Source organism: Streptopelia decaocto (genome assembly GCF_964273445.1).
Source record: "Streptopelia decaocto genome assembly, chromosome: 2".
NCBI classification, from domain to species: domain Eukaryota; kingdom Metazoa; phylum Chordata; class Aves; order Columbiformes; family Columbidae; genus Streptopelia; species Streptopelia decaocto.
In genome coordinates, this window is record NC_138655.1 from 109729740 (window position 1) to 109746561 (window position 16822).

Sequence of the window (16822 nt, forward strand, 5' to 3'; positions counted from 1 at the left end):
TTTTTATGTGTTGTTTTCATGACAGAATAGTGAAATGACTTTAGGTCTACTTTGAGCTATTTTAAACCAATATTGGTTTGGGGATGATTGTTAGGCTTAAGTGTTCTGATTGAATATGTATTAGGACAAGGGTTATATAACATGCAGACTGTAAAAAGAAACAGCACTCCATAGCAAATACTGATTTCAGTAAAATACTATGTGGGAAGGACACATTTTTCAGGAAAGATAGTACCATTAAGGAGCTCCATCCCAACAAATGTCAGTTAAAGATGTTGCATCAGTGCCATGCAGACAGGCACTCCATATAAACTACACATTTTACATTATTCTGTACTGGTTAAGCAATTTGATACTGCTTTTTTGTATCTTACGTTTTAAAACCTAAACTAATTAAACTACGAAGACTTGTTAAAAATAGATACATTAAACATTGTATTACACATTTTAGTACCTGTATATTTTTAAACATTTGGTAATTCCTTAACTATGTTTCTAATAATGTTTTGTCTATTCTAACATCTCATAAACCAACTGTGCTGTAACCCTCAAACCTCAGATTTCCAGATTCCTAGTCACCTACTAGAATGATGTGTTTTCTCCCAGCTCTTTTGAATGACAAGATGAATGACTGCAAGCTCATCGTTACTCTTCATTTCATTGTTATTCAAGTCACTTCACTGCACTTTCTCTATAGGCACAAAACATTCAGGGATAAATTATCTTTTCAAAATGGTAAGAAAGCTATGAGTGCTAAGCACCGTGACTAGCTCAGATGGTGTACTGAGAAAAATGTCATTTGGACAGCTAGTAGAGATAAGCAAATGCAAGTATCTCATTACCCAACAGTTACTACAGTAATCCCACTATCTTGTTTTTGGGGAGTATGTATCTGTTTGCAAGTGTAGAGTGACAGGTGTGACAGGTTTGTAGGCAGTCACAGATGATGGGAAGCTCCTCTGTTAGCTGACAGATTAAGATGTCCTTGCATTGAGCAAGAGTAGCAGGAGCAACTGCCCACACAACCTTTGTGGTTTTTGTAGTGTTGAGAATCTGGACTCAATTCCTTCATTTGGAGAATAGTTGATGTTTACCTGTGCACATCACAAAAATATTCCCTGTGTTGTATATGCTGCAAAAGCACAGAGAAAGAAAGACTATTCCTACCTTGTAGAGCTTAACCTCTGAGCAGAAAAGGCAGATTAAAGTTGGTATGGGAAATGGATGGCGAGTGGACTGGCCAGGATGAGGGCAGATCAGTAACACTGTGAGAGTATGTCGTGGTATAACCCCAGCCAGCAGCTACGCACCATGCAGCCACTCGCTCTCTCCCCGCTGGTGGGATGGGCGAGAAAATCAGAAGGGTAAAAGTGAGAAAACTTGTGGGTCGAGATAAAGACTGTTTAATAGGTAAAGCAAAAGCTGTGCATGCAAGCAAAGCAAAACAAGGGATTCATTCATTACTTCCCATGGGCAGGCAGGTGTTCAGCCATCTCCAGGACAGCAGGGCTCCAACACGCCTAACGGTTACTTCAGAAGGCAAACACCATCACGCAGAATATCCTCCCTTCCTTCTTCTTCCCATACCTTTTATTGCTGAGTGTGACATCATATGGTATGAAATACCCCTTTGGTCAGTTTGGCTCAGCTGTTCCAGCTCTGTACCCTCCCAACTTCTTGTGCACCCCCATCCTACTCTCTGGTGGGGTGAGAAGCAGAAAAGGCCTTGACTCTGTGTAAACACTATGCAGCAATAATGAAAATATCCCTGTATTATCAACACTGTTTTCAGCACAAATCCAAAACATAGCCCCATACGAGCTACTATGAAGAAAATGAACTCTATTTTAGCAAAAGCCAGCACAGAGTACCTGAATTCAGTAGGCTGTCCCCTCAGACTTGGATCTGTACTGCCAAAATGGCAGGCACTCAAATAAGCTTTATCTCATCAGATTCTCCTGCTACTTTTTTGAGAGAAACAGGCACACTCAGAGGGAGATTCAACCCACAAATGCATGCACCACCCTCTCGAGGCAGCCATTGCTCTCAGTCGTGTAAAGCGGGAGCTATGTACCAAGTATGCACTTGGGCAGGCCAGTGATATACCTCAAATATAGTACGCCCCTAAAACCCTTACACAAGCACACACGAAAGCACACAGAGTTACAAACTTGGGAAGTATGAGTATGTAGATAATTAGCCAAGCAATAGTTTGCCATATTCTTCACTCATTGTTACTTCTGATTTCTCACAACTAGTACAAACTGGAGGCGAGTGAAAGCTTTTAGCTCTCCCCTTTTGTTGGGGGGCTGATTCTCCCCAGAATCCATAGTGGATTTGAGTTGGATGGTTTCATTCCTTCAGTCTTCCTACTTAGAAACTCCATTAAATCACAAATAGACTTCATGCATCCTTATGCATTGGTAATAAAACAATGTCTAATAAATTCTAATACAGTTGTGCCACCAGCATAGAAGGAATTACCTGTAATACCAAGAAATCCTACCTCCTTGTATTGATTTCAGTTCAGAAATACTTGACAACACAGAGGCCCACACACCCACAGACCCAGCAGATGCCACGCTAATCGATTCTGGGCTGAAATAGAAGGGTGCCCTCAAAAACCACTAAGTGGTTTTGTTCCATTTCTATTTTGTCTCTTAGAAAAATGAAGTCCTGCCCTGGAAGATTTATTGAGATCTTGAAGGAAGAATAGATGTTTTATGCATGATAAGGTGTTTTTTCCAAAGAATGTGGTTCATTCATTCATGCGAACAGAAATCTAAGATAAAATTACAGTGTTAAATTATGCCTACTTTGGATATATTTGTGTGCTATAAAATGTGTGCTAAAGTAAAGGGAAGAAGTACTTTTTGTTCCCTGGGAAGTTGCACATCAATGCTTTTCCCCAAAGATTTAGATGTCTTGTCTGACACGTCCACTGTATCTTTAGCTTTTTAAAATAAGTTAAATTCTTGTCAGTATCAGTTGATTTCTCAGTTGTATTATGGTACATAATGCAAATATTACTAGCGAACAATTAATTACATCTCTGCTTAATTACACTTTGTAATTTTTCTCTGCAAGTATTTTATGTGCAGAGCTGTACTGGAACATACGCTAATACATAACAAAGGACAGTCACTACATACATCCTTAGGGCCACATTGCGAATGGCTACTACACTGTCTCTATGGTTTTAGGTGCCCGCTGTAGCATTCGAACACCAGACAGCAATAAGCAATTTTCCCAGTTTCAGCTGGGATAGATTTAATTTACTTCTAGCAGTGGTATTTTGCTGTGTGTTGGATTTAGTATGAGAAGAATGTTGATAACACATTAATGCTTTAGTTGTTGCTAAGAAATGTTTATACCAAGTCAAGGAGTTTTCTGTGAGGAGGCTGCTGTTGCATAGAACCCAGAAAAAGACACAACCAGGCGGGACAGCTGACCCAAACTGCCCAAATAAATATTCCATACCATATGACATCGTGCTTGGTATATACACCTGGGGAGCTGGGGGGGGGGGCAGGGCAGGCAATTGTTGCTAATGACAGCCTGGGTATAGGTTGTGGATGGTTAGCAATTGCATTGTGCATCAAAGTTGGGGTTTTTTTAAAGTTCATTTTTTCCACTTGGTTTAGGCTAGGTCCTAGGGGACATTTAAGAAACAGAGGATGAGAGGTATACTATAATCTCTTTTTTATTGCATTATGATATGTAGTTTGGGCCATGGGACAAAAATTCAAAATAAAATGACATTTGTCATCTCAAACAAGATAGCTCCTAAAGGGAGACCAAAAGGACAAAGGCCATGGCCATTAACATGCAGCATTGAGTGAAACATTTGGCACCAAGGACCTGGCAACCACACTATGTGTCTTCCGTGCAGAGATTATTTTGGACTAGCTCTGATCTGGTCCCATGAACAGAATGTCCAAGAGGCTGAGGCACACTCAGTGCATCTCAGTGTCCCATCCTACACAAATCAGATTTACCCGTTCCAAGACCACTCTACAGTGCAAATCAAAAAGAAGTAAATCAGAACAACCTAGAGCTTAGTTTCAGAGGTGCACTCCTGATCTAGTTTGGAGAAGAGGAGACTGAGGGGTGACCTTGTTAATGTTTACAAATACATAAAGGATGAGTGCCATGAGGATGGAGCCAGGCTCTTCTCGGTGGCAAACAATGATAGGACAAGGGGTAATGGGATCAAGCTGGAACACAAGAGGTTCCACTTAAATTTGAGAAAAAACTTCTTCTCAGTGAGGGTGCCAGAGCACTGGAACAGGCTGCCCAGGGGGGTTGTGGAGTCTCCTTCTCTGGAGACATTCAAAACCTGCCTGGACATGTTCCTGTGCGACCTCACCTAGGCGTTCCTGCTCCAGCAGGGGGATTGGACTGGATGATCTTTTGAGGTCCCTTCCAATCCCAAACATACTGTGATACTGTGAACTGTAACACTAATGGCCAAAAAATGTCCTTTATACTTTTTAGGTGTGACCCAAATTGCTATTAAAATAAATTCAAAGACTTGGTTAGCTTCAGCAATGGAACTTGCCTTTCATACAACGTGAAGGGAAGGGGTATGATTACTGGTCAAGATGAAGGGAATAAGAGAGGGAGAAGTGACTGCATGTCCATTTTGTCAACCACCAGTGACACCTTTTCTGCAACTAATTATCTTAAAAACTGTGTGATTTCAGGGTGTGATTGAATGCAGGTGTGGAAGACAGGGTATAATCAGGGGAGGCAAAACTAACATCCTATTCTTGGTTCCTCTGTGCACTAGGATGGCTGCAGACCACAGTATTAATGACACCTTAACTATGACTCAGCCACTCTTCCAACAGAAGGGTTCTGGAACGTGTTAAGGAATAATACAGCCTCAAAGGGCTGCAGAAGTTGCATGAGGATTTCTTGAAGACCCCCAAATCAATACATGTACAGGGTCATGCTAGGACTCACAATATTTTCATGGTCTCAAGAGAAGGCTAATCATAGCTAGAATGCAAATTTTTCCCTGTCATGAAATATCAAAAATGGCTGTTGGCTGTTATTTTGGCTGTTCTGTTGAATCAGTATTACCAGCTTTCCTTCCCCACTCCCCATTTTCCCCACCTCTCCACTTAACAGAATCTAACATCTCTTTGTGTAAATGAACAAATTTTAGTATTTTAATCAGAACTGACTGCATCTGGATTGCTTCTTTGTTGCAATCAGTTTCTCAGACTGTGGAATATGCATGAAGTACATCAAGCTAAAGATGAGACAAATGAAACTAAATCCTAGAGGGACATGGCCTAAACACTGGCTAAATGTCCAATATTTCAGAAACTGCAGAAAACAGAGCACGAAGAACAACAAAGATTTTAAAGTGCACCTGCTTCGCAAATAAAACCCAATGGTTGCATGTTGTGAACACTGAGGTCCAAGATTTCTAGCTGAGGTGTTAGAAACTGGAAATTTCAAACTTACAAACTACCTTCAGCCAAGTAATTGTGAGGAGGAGGGGAGGAATCAACACAATTTGTGTCATCCCTGAATTATTGCAGCCTGATGAAACGAAAAAACATACTGAGCAGTCAATTTCTATATTATACTTAGGTTACATCACTTGAGTTTAAATCATGCTGTGTTTACAGAAAGCTCCCATTTAAGTAAATGGTTAACAGCGAAAGGTACAGTTATTAAGGCTTCATTATTATTATCTGAATTTTTGTTATTCACATGGAAACTCTCATATCTCCCTGTTCTGTTAGGCATCTATAAAACTGTTTATTATTTATTTATTTTATTCATGCATGGGTTGGTACATGACTACAAAAGACCTCCTAACAACGTCAGTGCTTCACATTCCCTTCTGCCGAGGATAATTCTTCTTAAATTCAGTATATTAAATGTTTCCTCAGCTTGTACTTATCCCTTGAGGAAAGCTGATGTTCTGCCTTCATCACTAAAAATAATTGTGTTTATAAATCTAGCGACAGATGTCAGGAACTTATCTCCTTACCATGGCAGAACATGCCTCATCTACTCGCCAGATCGGGGATTAGCTGGGGGGGGAAGGAGAAGCGGACATGAAGCCACGGTGTTTGTCTCCCTGTCTCCCTTAAAACATTCAGCTGAAACGAATGGCGGAGAAGCAGGCGCTCTGCCGCCGTTAGGCTCCCGAGCTAACGCGCTGCTGGGGTGAGCGGGACGCAGCCCGCAGCGGGCTTGCCGAGGTGGGGGCGTGTCCCCCGCTTCAGGACGCAGCTGCTGAGAAGAACGGGCCCCGCGCGACCCTCGGGAACAGCCTCTCGTCACCCGCCACAGCCTAACGGACCTGCAGCGGCCACGGTGTGCAGAGGCCCGACCCAGCCCCGCCCTGCCCCACCGCCCGCTCTGCCGGAAGCAGCTGCCCGCGGGCCGCCCCGCCTTCTGCCGGAAGCTGGTCCCGCCCGCGCGCACCGACAGACTGGCCCGTGCCCCGCCGCGCGCGCCTGCCCCGCTCCGCCCGCCCTCGCCGCGCGCGGCCGCGCAACCACTGCGCCTGCGCGCCGGGCGCCTGGCTCTTCTCGCGCGGCGTAAGGGGCGGGGCTGCGCGCGGTGACGCTCCTGCCTCTGCGGCGGACGCCGGCGCGACGCAGCCCCCCCCCCCCCCCACCTCCCTCCAGGCCCCGCCCTCCGCCGCGGGCCGCGCGCGCCGCCGGCTCTGCGAGCGGGGGCGGCGCCAGGCGGCACCAGGGTCCCCCCGCCCGCCCCGCCCTCCACACTCGCTCGTCCAGCGGGCAGCGGAGCTCGCCCCGCCGCCGCAGGTGAGCCGGGGGCAGCGCGGGGCGGACGGGCCGCGCCGCGGGTCAGGGGCAGCCGCCTGGCGACTCGCCACGGGGGCTGCGGAGTGGGAGAGCATAGGGACCCCTCCCCGCCCGCCCTCCCTCCCCGGGGAGGGGGAGCGACCGGGCGGGCGGGTGGGGGCTCCCGGCGGCTCAGTGCCCGCCACTGTCCCCCACGCCCGTGGGTCGGTATTGGGGCGCGGCTGCTGCCCTGCCGGCCCTGGCCGGCGGTTTCTGCCGGCCGGCCGCACCTTGAGGTGTGGGCAGAGGCGGGCGTGGCCCGGAGCCTCCCGTGGGGGCCCGGTGACCGGCACCCGGTTGCTCCCTGAAGGTTACGGGCGTCCACCTTGGGGGCCTCCCGCCCCAGGCCTGCCGCTGCCCGCCCGGGCGGTGAGGGGAGCCGGGAGGGGGTGTCGGGGCGACGGAGCCCCCGGGGTGTGGGTGCGGCTGGGTCTGGCCGCCTCCTGTTGCCACGGGAGCGGCGGCGGCGTGAGGCAGGTGTGGCGTCCCCGCCGCGGCCGCGTCCTGAGGGCGCGGGGTGACCGCGGCCAACGCCCGCACCTGCGGAGGGCGGAGCGCGGCAGCGCCTTCGCCCCGAACAAAGGGGCCGCGCCTCGGGGCCGGCGGGGAAGGAGCCGGAGCTGTCGTCCCCGGGCCGGGATGGACGGAGCGGCAGCTGCGGCGACGGCTCCTGCCGTGGCGGCGTGTCAGCGTGTGAGCGGCGGGTGCTTGTGTGTGCGTGTGCTGCAGTTCGAGGACGAGTAAAGAGCAGCGTTTCTGCAACGTTTAATTGCAGCTCGCTTTCGTGTACAGTTCTTTTCTTGTAGTAGTACGCGTTAAAAGGCGTTGCTGCTAACTGTAGCTTGTGTTTGCCTGCAACAAAAGGAAAAGAAGTGCAAAGTGTGGCTATTAAGTAAAAGAGCCTTTGAGCGCTCGTATATTTGATTAGGTAAATAATTTGGTATTTACTTTTGGTTTTCTTTTAAATGGAAGCTGATAGCTTCAGCTCCTTCCCCTTACTTGAGTCTCTTTCAAAATGAAGATGTTAAGTGGGTCGTATGTATCCCAAGAGTCACCTGGAGGGACAATTTTATGTATGATGCATGTGTCTGCTTTTTGACATCACTGGACCATCCTGGCAGAAAGAATGCCAAATTTTTTTTTTTCGGACTCAAAGTGACGCTAATGTTTTGTTTCAAGCTTGCATTTCCAGTTCTCATTGGAAAGAGACTTGGCATTCTGCAGTGCAAACCAATACACTTCCACAAGTGGAAGCAAGATGTGCCACTGCTGGCATTTTAGTATCTGGTGACAGGTTATGGAGCAGTCTGCACAAAAAAGCTGTCAGTTGTTCTTTGTCTTTTCCAGTGAAAGCTAAACTGAAAAGTGAGGAGCTCCTTGGAGAAGAGCTGCATGGGCTGGGAGAAGATATTGACATTCTATTAGCTATCAATACAACTAAGAGTGATTGTACCTGGATCCTTAATTGAAAGGCCTTTTATTTTCAGCCAGTTTATTCATCTAACAGCATGTGCCTAAACATTTAAATCTTAGGAAACTGTGAGCGTTCTTAATAGAATGAAGAACAACTATGGGATGTGTAGATCTCTGACATAATTTCAAACCCTTTAGTCTGTGCTTGTGAGGCAGCTTGTCAAACATTTTTTGTGGAAGCCTCCAAATGGTAGGAGTTATAGGTATTGCCAGTGCTAGTGATGTTTACCTTTTTTTACTTTTCTGTAAAAATGGGAGAATGTGACATACTGTTGCACTAAAAGATTTAAAAAAAGCATTCCGTCCACTGCATGAGAGGTCAACTGAGGGGTTAAAGAAGCTGTGATACTAAATAGTTAATATACTCCTTTACTACTGGAAATTCCTTGATCTCAGTCTTCACTTTGTCATGTTCTGAATTTGAAGAAGGGAAAAAAATATAGCCATTTTAAGGTGGAGTCAGTATTTTGAGTTGCATGCACTTTGACAATGTTGAAATAATGTGATTTTTTTTTTTTTTAGGACCTTGAAGAGAGGATCTTTAGCCATGGAAGAGAAAGCTAGAATGTCCACCAGTTGTGCATTTATTATTATCTGTGTCACCTGTGGGCATGTACTCTTTACATAAATAACCCACAGAAATACTAGGCTATTTGGGAGAAAAAGGAGTTAGGGAAGGAGACAGGGAGAGATGTGGCTGTGAGGATAAGGCAATGCTGTCTGAAAGCAATCAAGGAAGAACATAAGACTGTTAAATGAGTGTGTTGGAGACCCTGAAGTGGTCCATGTGTCTTCTGTATTCAGACTGACTTCCATAAAAACAGTTGTGTTCTTAACCTCAGTCAAGTCATGCACTGATGTCCTTGCATTTACTTTTTCTAAGGGATTACCATGAAACAGGGATCTTGCATCTGAGATGAGCTTTTACTCTTGTTAAATTTCAAGTACATCTGACTTGGAAGAAGGTAATTGCTGAGGCAAAGGGTGTTGCTGTCTTGGAAACTGATGTATGGCAGTCTCTGGTATCGAAAAATAGTGAGATACAGTGTCTCGTTACGTAAAAAGTTGTTTAGGCAACTGCTTTTCGGCTGATTGCTAATGACGCTGTTTTCCCTGCAGTTTCACAAATGAAGAAGAAATAATTGTATGAGAAAAATCTTGGAACTTTGTGATTAGATTTGTTTGTTTTGCCAACCTAGAAAGTGCTATAGGATATAGTGGTCCTGAAAATGAGTTGCTGATCACATCCCTGGTATGTTTTGTACAGGGAACTCCCACCCTCTTGAGAGTGCTTACAGCCAGCTTTTAGTAAACTTCTAATGGCTCCAAGCTATTGAAATTATTTTGCATCTCAATTGAAATCTATTTTAAGTGAACCAGGTAGTTTGGTAGGCTAGTGACAGCATTCTTGTGAACATATCATTGACTTTTATGAGAACATAACAAGATGGATGGATGATGGCAGAGTGATGGATGTGGTCTACCTTGACTTCAGTAAGGCATTTGCCAGAGTCCAGCGCAGGGCAACTAAGATGATGGAGTGGAGCATCTCCCTTATGAGGAAAGGCTGAGGGTGCTGCATCCCTTTAGTTTGGAGGACACTGAGGGATGGCCTCATTAATGTTTACAAGTATGTGAAGGGTAAGTGTCATAAGGATGGAGCCAGGCTCTTCTCAGTGACAACCAATGATAGGACAAGGGGTAATGGGTACAAACTGGAACACAAGAGGTTCCACTTAAATTTGAGAAGAAACTTCTCAGTAAGGGTAACAGAACACTGGAACAGGCTGCCCAGGGAGGTTGTGGAGTCTCCTTCTCTGGAGACATTCAAAACCCACCTGGACACCTTCCTGTGTAACCCCATCTAGGTGTTCCTGCTCTGGCAGGGGGATTGGACTAGATGATCTTTTGGGGTCCCTTCCAATCCCTAACATTCTGTGATTCTGTGTGATTCTGCCCACATCACACATGCAATTATGGGACAACTGTTTTAAGTCTCCTTCCTACCTTATGAAGAATTGATGTGAGGAACTAAGGAAACGGAACAGTTGGTATAATTACTCTGCCTTCACTGAATGTTCTGCAAAATGTTTTACATTTTATAAATTACTAAGTAGGGAAGGAATGGTTTTATGTTATTAGTCTGTTGTCGTACTTAAAATTGGCTCTTGGGGTGGTTGTAAAATGTTATTGGTAAGTCTTACTGTCTGCAGAGTCTGAAATTATTTCTAGTTTTTGTGTGTGTAAAAAACTTAGAGTCACTTTAACTATAGCAATTGTGCCTTACAGACAGACCGGGGAGTTATTAAATCCTGTTTTGCTTCTCATTGTGTTTTCTTAACTACTGTGAGTCAGAGCAAGCACCTACCAACCAAGGATTTGTCAGTGGGCACAGCTGCTTGTCAAATCTCTTTGGTAGATGTGTAACCCACAGCCAGCAGGTTAGGCTTATATTGCTGAGTCTTAGGAGCTCTACACAGCAGCAGAAAAATCTGAAATTCCTACAGAAAAAACAGTGCTGTATTTAGGAGTGAGAGCAAGCTGGAAAGTAAAGTAGTATGAGCTAAGTAGCACTGCCTTAGAATGACCCAATGTGAGAATTTATTGCCTTTGTCTAGAGGGTGGCTTAGTCTTTACTGCTAATGTTTTGTTCAGGATTAGTTTTGACTGTCAAAATTTCCAGCACCCTTGGGGCAACACTGAAGTGTCCAAGCTGTGTGTCAAGGGGAAGAATGGAGAAAGAGGTGTGTTGTAGAGGTTAGACAACATAAAGGGGGGAGATGTAATGAAAAAGACAGTTACTATAGAGAATTCAAAATAAGCTATGCTGTAATCAGTTTATAATGCTAATATGGAGAAGAGCCAAGAATGCAAAGAAGGTAGCACAAACAAGAGATATAAAGAGAGTTGGTTGCATAGTAACTCTGCAATTGTTACTTTAGTGGAATTGCTGATGCTTATTTTTGTGATATAGGCTCCTCAGTTCAGGCAATTACAATATACTTTGTATTCCTACAAGTACAATTCATTAATGTATTTTTCTCTGTAACAGTAAGTTTACTACATAATTTGATGCAAGTGTGTGGGAATGCCTGGTGCAGTGGCCCATAAGGTTTCATTTTAAAAGTGGCATGTAAATACATTGTATGACCAAACAAGTGTTTCTGTAAATTATCGAAAATGTGATTTTGCACAGGAGCTTGGCACCTGTGCTTAGTATGTGGGTAGCAGGGATCAGCCATGCAGTCACACCTTGGTACCTGTTTCATTTTACTCCCTAAAATGCCCACTTAATACTCCGCCGTGCTACTGTTAGGCTTGATCTTTAACTCCAGTCCTTGTCTCCAGCAGGCTGAGAATGCTTATGTGTAACACCCACATATAGGCAGGCAGAAATGTTTCTATCAACATTAAACAGGGTGCTGTAATCACGGACATCTTCCAGACATGAAACTTCTGTGAGGAATGTTAAAGGCCAGCTGCGTGTGGTGTAGTCGTGCTCTTTACCAGTACTCCCATTGAAGCCCGTTAGACAGTGCAGAGTTAAGCTCATCTGTCTTTTCAGGGCTGTCCCAGTGTTGTCCTGTTGATATAGCTGTGCAGTTTCCTGAAAGGGCTTTTAGTATGGAAGTAGTTAATTCCAGCAGCACTTTGCCCAGTGGGATTTATTTCAGACCTCAAACTAAAATAAATCATACAGACAGAAGAACTATGTTATTGTGACAGACTTCTGCAGAATTGCTGTGTCAGTCCCAAAACCCACCCTTGACTGGTGAGGTCAAGCCATGGAAGATGTTTGAGTAGATGGATGTAAAGACTCTACTCAAAGCAAGGCTGGCAGAAGCTCATTCTTAAGGTAAGCACAAACAGTGAATTGAAGTGGTGATTGTGTGGAGGAGCTATTTTGGAATAACACCACAACATTATAAAGTTTTTACACACTTAACCACCTTAATTAATTCCACCTTCTAGTGTAACATGCAAATAAAGCTTCATTCCAGCCCTCAGAACTCTTATATTTTAAGAAATAACACTTTAAATCACATACTCTTAACAACTAATTTCTGTAAGGACAAAATTTGTGTTCAACAGCATCCAAATTAAGAGTTCATTGCAGTGCCTCAGTGACTGGTAGAGTATGGCTGTGACTGATAGCTTAGTACACCTTATTGCAACTTGAATTCTCTGACTTCTTATACGCTTATATTTTTGAAGTTGTCACTGATTTGAAAACAAATATGGAATTTGTTTTACATTGATATGGGTCACATTGCAAAGTCAATGATGCAGCAATATTTTGTATGAGTGTGATTTTTTGAAAGCATCATTTTGCTTCATGCTCCAGGTTGTGTATTTTTGTCTGCTGCTGATCTGGCATGATGGCTTTGAGATTCCAGCTCATTCATATGCACAGGAAGTAATAAAATGGGAAAACTTAACATAGACAGAAAACACTGCCCTCTGGACTCCTCTATACAGTCCAGTATTGTCATTCAGAATTTAAAGATCAGATGCATTAGGCTAAATATCAAAGTGCTTTCTGTTAAGCAAGTTCACCTTCTACAATGTTATTAAATGGTTAGTGTTGCAAGGAACAAAAGATGGCTACATGTAACTTTCATAATGAAATTCAGTGTGGTCCGCAAATTTTTGGCATACCCTAGTGGGAAGATAACCACTGTCACTTGAGATGCATAAAATGCTAGTACTTGTTTGTTTTTCCCTGTTTAATGAAGACTTAAGAACAATAATGAAAAATTAAAAGACTGATGAAGAACAATAAGGAGGCTGCTAGTCTGAATTAGTAATTTGGTTTGCATCAGTACTTACTTTAGTGTATAGTGTAACATAAAGGACTGGTTTTAGAGCAATTAATTAAAAAATACAGGTGCATTTGTTTAAGAAATATTAAAAAGGCTGAAGTTAACCAAGTGGTTTTTCCAGGTGCAGCATTCTCTCTGGGAAGAATTCATGTATCAGGTGTGGTTGTGTAATGCCAGTTCAGCAGGAGCTGTTGCTGCCTTTTAGACTTAGAGGAGTTAAGTTCTAAATCGTAATCCAAGCTGTGTCCAAGTCCTCTTTCTTAGATCTTGTTTTGATAATACTTGGATCTTAAGTCATGATCTCAGCTCTTTACCCTTCTGCTGCGAGGGGAAAATACTTTGAACCAATATATATGGCTCATTGTTCATGTCTGTGTTCTTTGTTAAGGAATCCCATTGCAGGCATTGCCAACTGGGGTTTCCTGTGTTCAGAGCTAGGGAGGTTATAATCTGTAGATTGATGGTGTTCTTCCAGAGGCCAGCAGCTGGTCCACAAAATATTTTAGGAAAGCCTGTATGCATACTCCCATGCAATTGGTTCCCTGTCAACCATTAACTTTAGGCATGTGGTTAGAGTTTTACTGACAGGCTTGCAATTACAATGGCACTGAAAAGAAACTTTTTATAGGGCAGCTTCTCACCAAAATGCTAGAATTTCTCAGCTCCTCTTTACCCAAGGACCAAAGAGTAAGATATGAAATGTTTGGGTTTAGAATAATTAAAAGACATTAGAAGTTCCTGGTTTTTATTTTGAGAAACTCCATTACTGTCCTGTCTCTTTTAACATTTTTCATTGGATCTCATTGGGAAATTCGGTATTTTTAGGTAACTTGGTTTAGCACATGTTGAATGTTTCTAGTAGAAGAGTGTATGTTTTTAATAAAATTAAATGAAGGTTAACCTATATGTGTTAAATTTTCTGTCTTGCAAAGGCTGAGCTTTGTAGCTCTTGCAGTCAAAACAGACAGAGGGATGAAGTAATCTAAGAAAAGCATTCTTCTCTGCCAGACATGCGAGTTAGAAACGGGACCCTGTGTATAATATGCATAATTTGAGTTTCTTCAGGCTGGATTATTTTGAAGAGCGCTGCAAAAGCAAATTAGTTCTAGTGGTCTTAAGTAGTGAAGAAAACCATCTATTGCTTGAGAAGCAAAATTTTATATTGTAATCTTTCTAATAGGTGTTACTACAGTTTTAGAAGTTAAGACCTTTTTACACATATGGGTAAAAAAAAAAATTCTGGGAGGAGAAACTGAAACAGAAAGATCTTATAGCCAAATAGTAGGTGATGGGTTTGTGTGTTGTTGATTTTTGTTTTATTTGGTGTGTTTTTTTTTTTTTTAATATGAACCGTGAAATATAATATGATAAAATACTGAAATGGTCATAACTAAGCCAGTCAGGATGGCATAGTTATTCTTGGATTTCCAGTAATTTGAAGGGGTGATTTTTCTGATTCTGTGATTATCTGTGAACAATTTGAATGGGTTTTAACAAAACCAAGTTTTCCAGACTTATGCAGGACTCAGACTGTGTGTATTAAGGAAAAAAGAAAAAAGCCCTCAAGGAAAAAAAAAAAGATGTAAAATAAGCTTCTGACTCTGTGGAGAACTGAAGCTATTAGAAGTACTGCAGCTGAATTGAAAGCATGCAAGTGATCAGCTGGAAATAAAATTTTTCTGAAGTTACTAGTACTGAAGGTTTTGTAGGCCAGAGGAAATCCTATATTACACCATGCAACATTGAAAAGTTATTAGGTCACTTCTCACTGGAATTTAAAATTTTGTGTGTACAGAAAGCAATACAGCTTATACTGGTAATGTTTAGCATTGCACCATGTGTAGAACTAAATCAGTTAAGTGTTGATAAAAATATCAGGTTTCACTGTAGACAGACTTATATAGTAGTTCTTTGCAGTGGGGGACTGACCTTTAAAATAAACTGGATTTGGTCTGTGACCACCACTGGAATGCCTTTGGCTTTTGCCTTGTGTCTGGCCTTAGGAAAGGAGATGCATGAGACTCATCTAGTGATGTGCAATAGTATACAGTCCTCAAAGGCTCCCTTTTCCAAGACTCATTGTCTTTGGAATGTGATTACAAAACTATTTTTAGGTTGTTTATCAGAAGTTTTTGATAGCTGCTTTGTGTGGTTACACATATAGTCTAAAATGAACATACTTGTTTCTGTTTTCAGAAATTGATCCATGGTTTTCACATTTATTGCTGTACGAAGAACTTTTTTAGATAGCTTGTTCTGTTAAAACTACAGACTTACATTCTTACCAGTCATTTAACAGTTCTGCAGTGTTCTGAATTACCATGTGAACAATAAGAGCTATAAGAATTCAAATAGGAATTAAAACCAATTTTTAAAAGTCACTGCTTTACAATTTGAGAAAATTTAAGTCGGAAATGTGTTCTGTGGTACGGCAAGAGAAGTCTGATCAGTATTTTAAGCAGGGCAAGATTAAAACCACCTTGCACTGGAACTTAATGTGGAAATTAATAAATTGACCTGAATATTAATAGTTTCATACTAAGTTCATGAACTGAATGCCATCTGTTTTTTGCCACTACATGTTTTATGACCATAATGTGTGAAATAGCCATGAAACACTACCATGTGTCATATGATTGGCAAGCATATATTGAACTAAAAGACAATTAATTGCCTGGTTGGGTTTTTTAGATCTACTGAATTGACTCTACCAATATTTCAAGTCATAAATGTAATAGTTTTAGAATAAACAACATCTAAAAATGGGGAGGGATCAGAGTAAACACTGTTTCAACGTCATGAATGCTGTATTACCATGCACCATCAGGTCTATAACCACTTGTGTCCTTGAGTCACCTACTCAAAAGGTTAATGACTAGTCTTTGTGTATTTGCAAACCAGTCTCATTCAGTGAGTCATGCATATGAAATAATCTTCTCCTGAATTAAAAAAAAAAAAAAAAAAAAAAGTAATTTAGGAGGAACAATTTGCACTGCATAAAATGTAAACAGGAGGAGAAGTTACCAGAACAAAATACAGCTACAAAAGTAATGCTCTTACAATAATACTACAAAAGAGTGCTTACACAATTGTAATTGGGTGGTAAAACAGATGGCAGAGTCATAAAACAAATGAAGTAACTTACTTTGCCAAGTCAGATTTCACTAATGAAATTTATTTGCTACAGCTGGGTGATTCCTTAGAGGAATAAAAGGAATTTTTTGAAATGTAAAATCCAACATGCTCCTATTTTATTAGGTTCCATTTGGCTGGTGTATTGATGCCGTCTGCCTGTGGGGAGAGAGAATGCCTGCCTGTATTTGTGAAGAGGAGGCGGAGAATTTGGTGGTACCTGCTGCTTGATGTTTAGTACTGTGTGTTATACCGTTTGTGCTGCGACCTTTGAAATAAATGTGCTTGCACCTGCTGAAGCACTTGTTCCCTGCATCCTTCATGACTAGAGGCCTATTAATAAAATGTGAAGGATAGTGTATTTTGGTGTTCCTATTTTACTTTTGTTGAAACTTCATCCAGCTGGGCAGTGACCACGCAGAAGAAGGCAGTGCCTGCCTCCAAAAGGCTTTATTTGAAAGCTTAAAACTTTCCCTATGTCAGGAATTCCATAGAAATGCTATTCAAACAAGGCTTCTGTGTTCATTCTGTCGGTACTAATACCTTGAAAGAATT

At 42.4% G+C, this 16822-nt stretch overlaps 1 protein-coding gene across 2 annotated transcripts in view; it reads left to right on the plus strand.

The window, feature by feature from the left end:
* Positions 1-6653: 6653 nt before the first annotated feature.
* RALA (RAS like proto-oncogene A) overlaps positions 6654-16822 on the plus strand; it is a 30110-nt gene continuing 19941 nt past the window's right edge. Inside the window, exons 1-2 of one of the 2 annotated variants that reach the window (XM_082045458.1) lie at positions 6762-6800; positions 16394-16483. The gene's annotated coding sequence lies outside the window, so the exon portion shown is untranslated. Of the gene's footprint in view, positions 6801-16393; positions 16484-16822 lie in introns of both variants that reach the window. The other variant, XM_082045457.1, reaches the window with a different exon arrangement.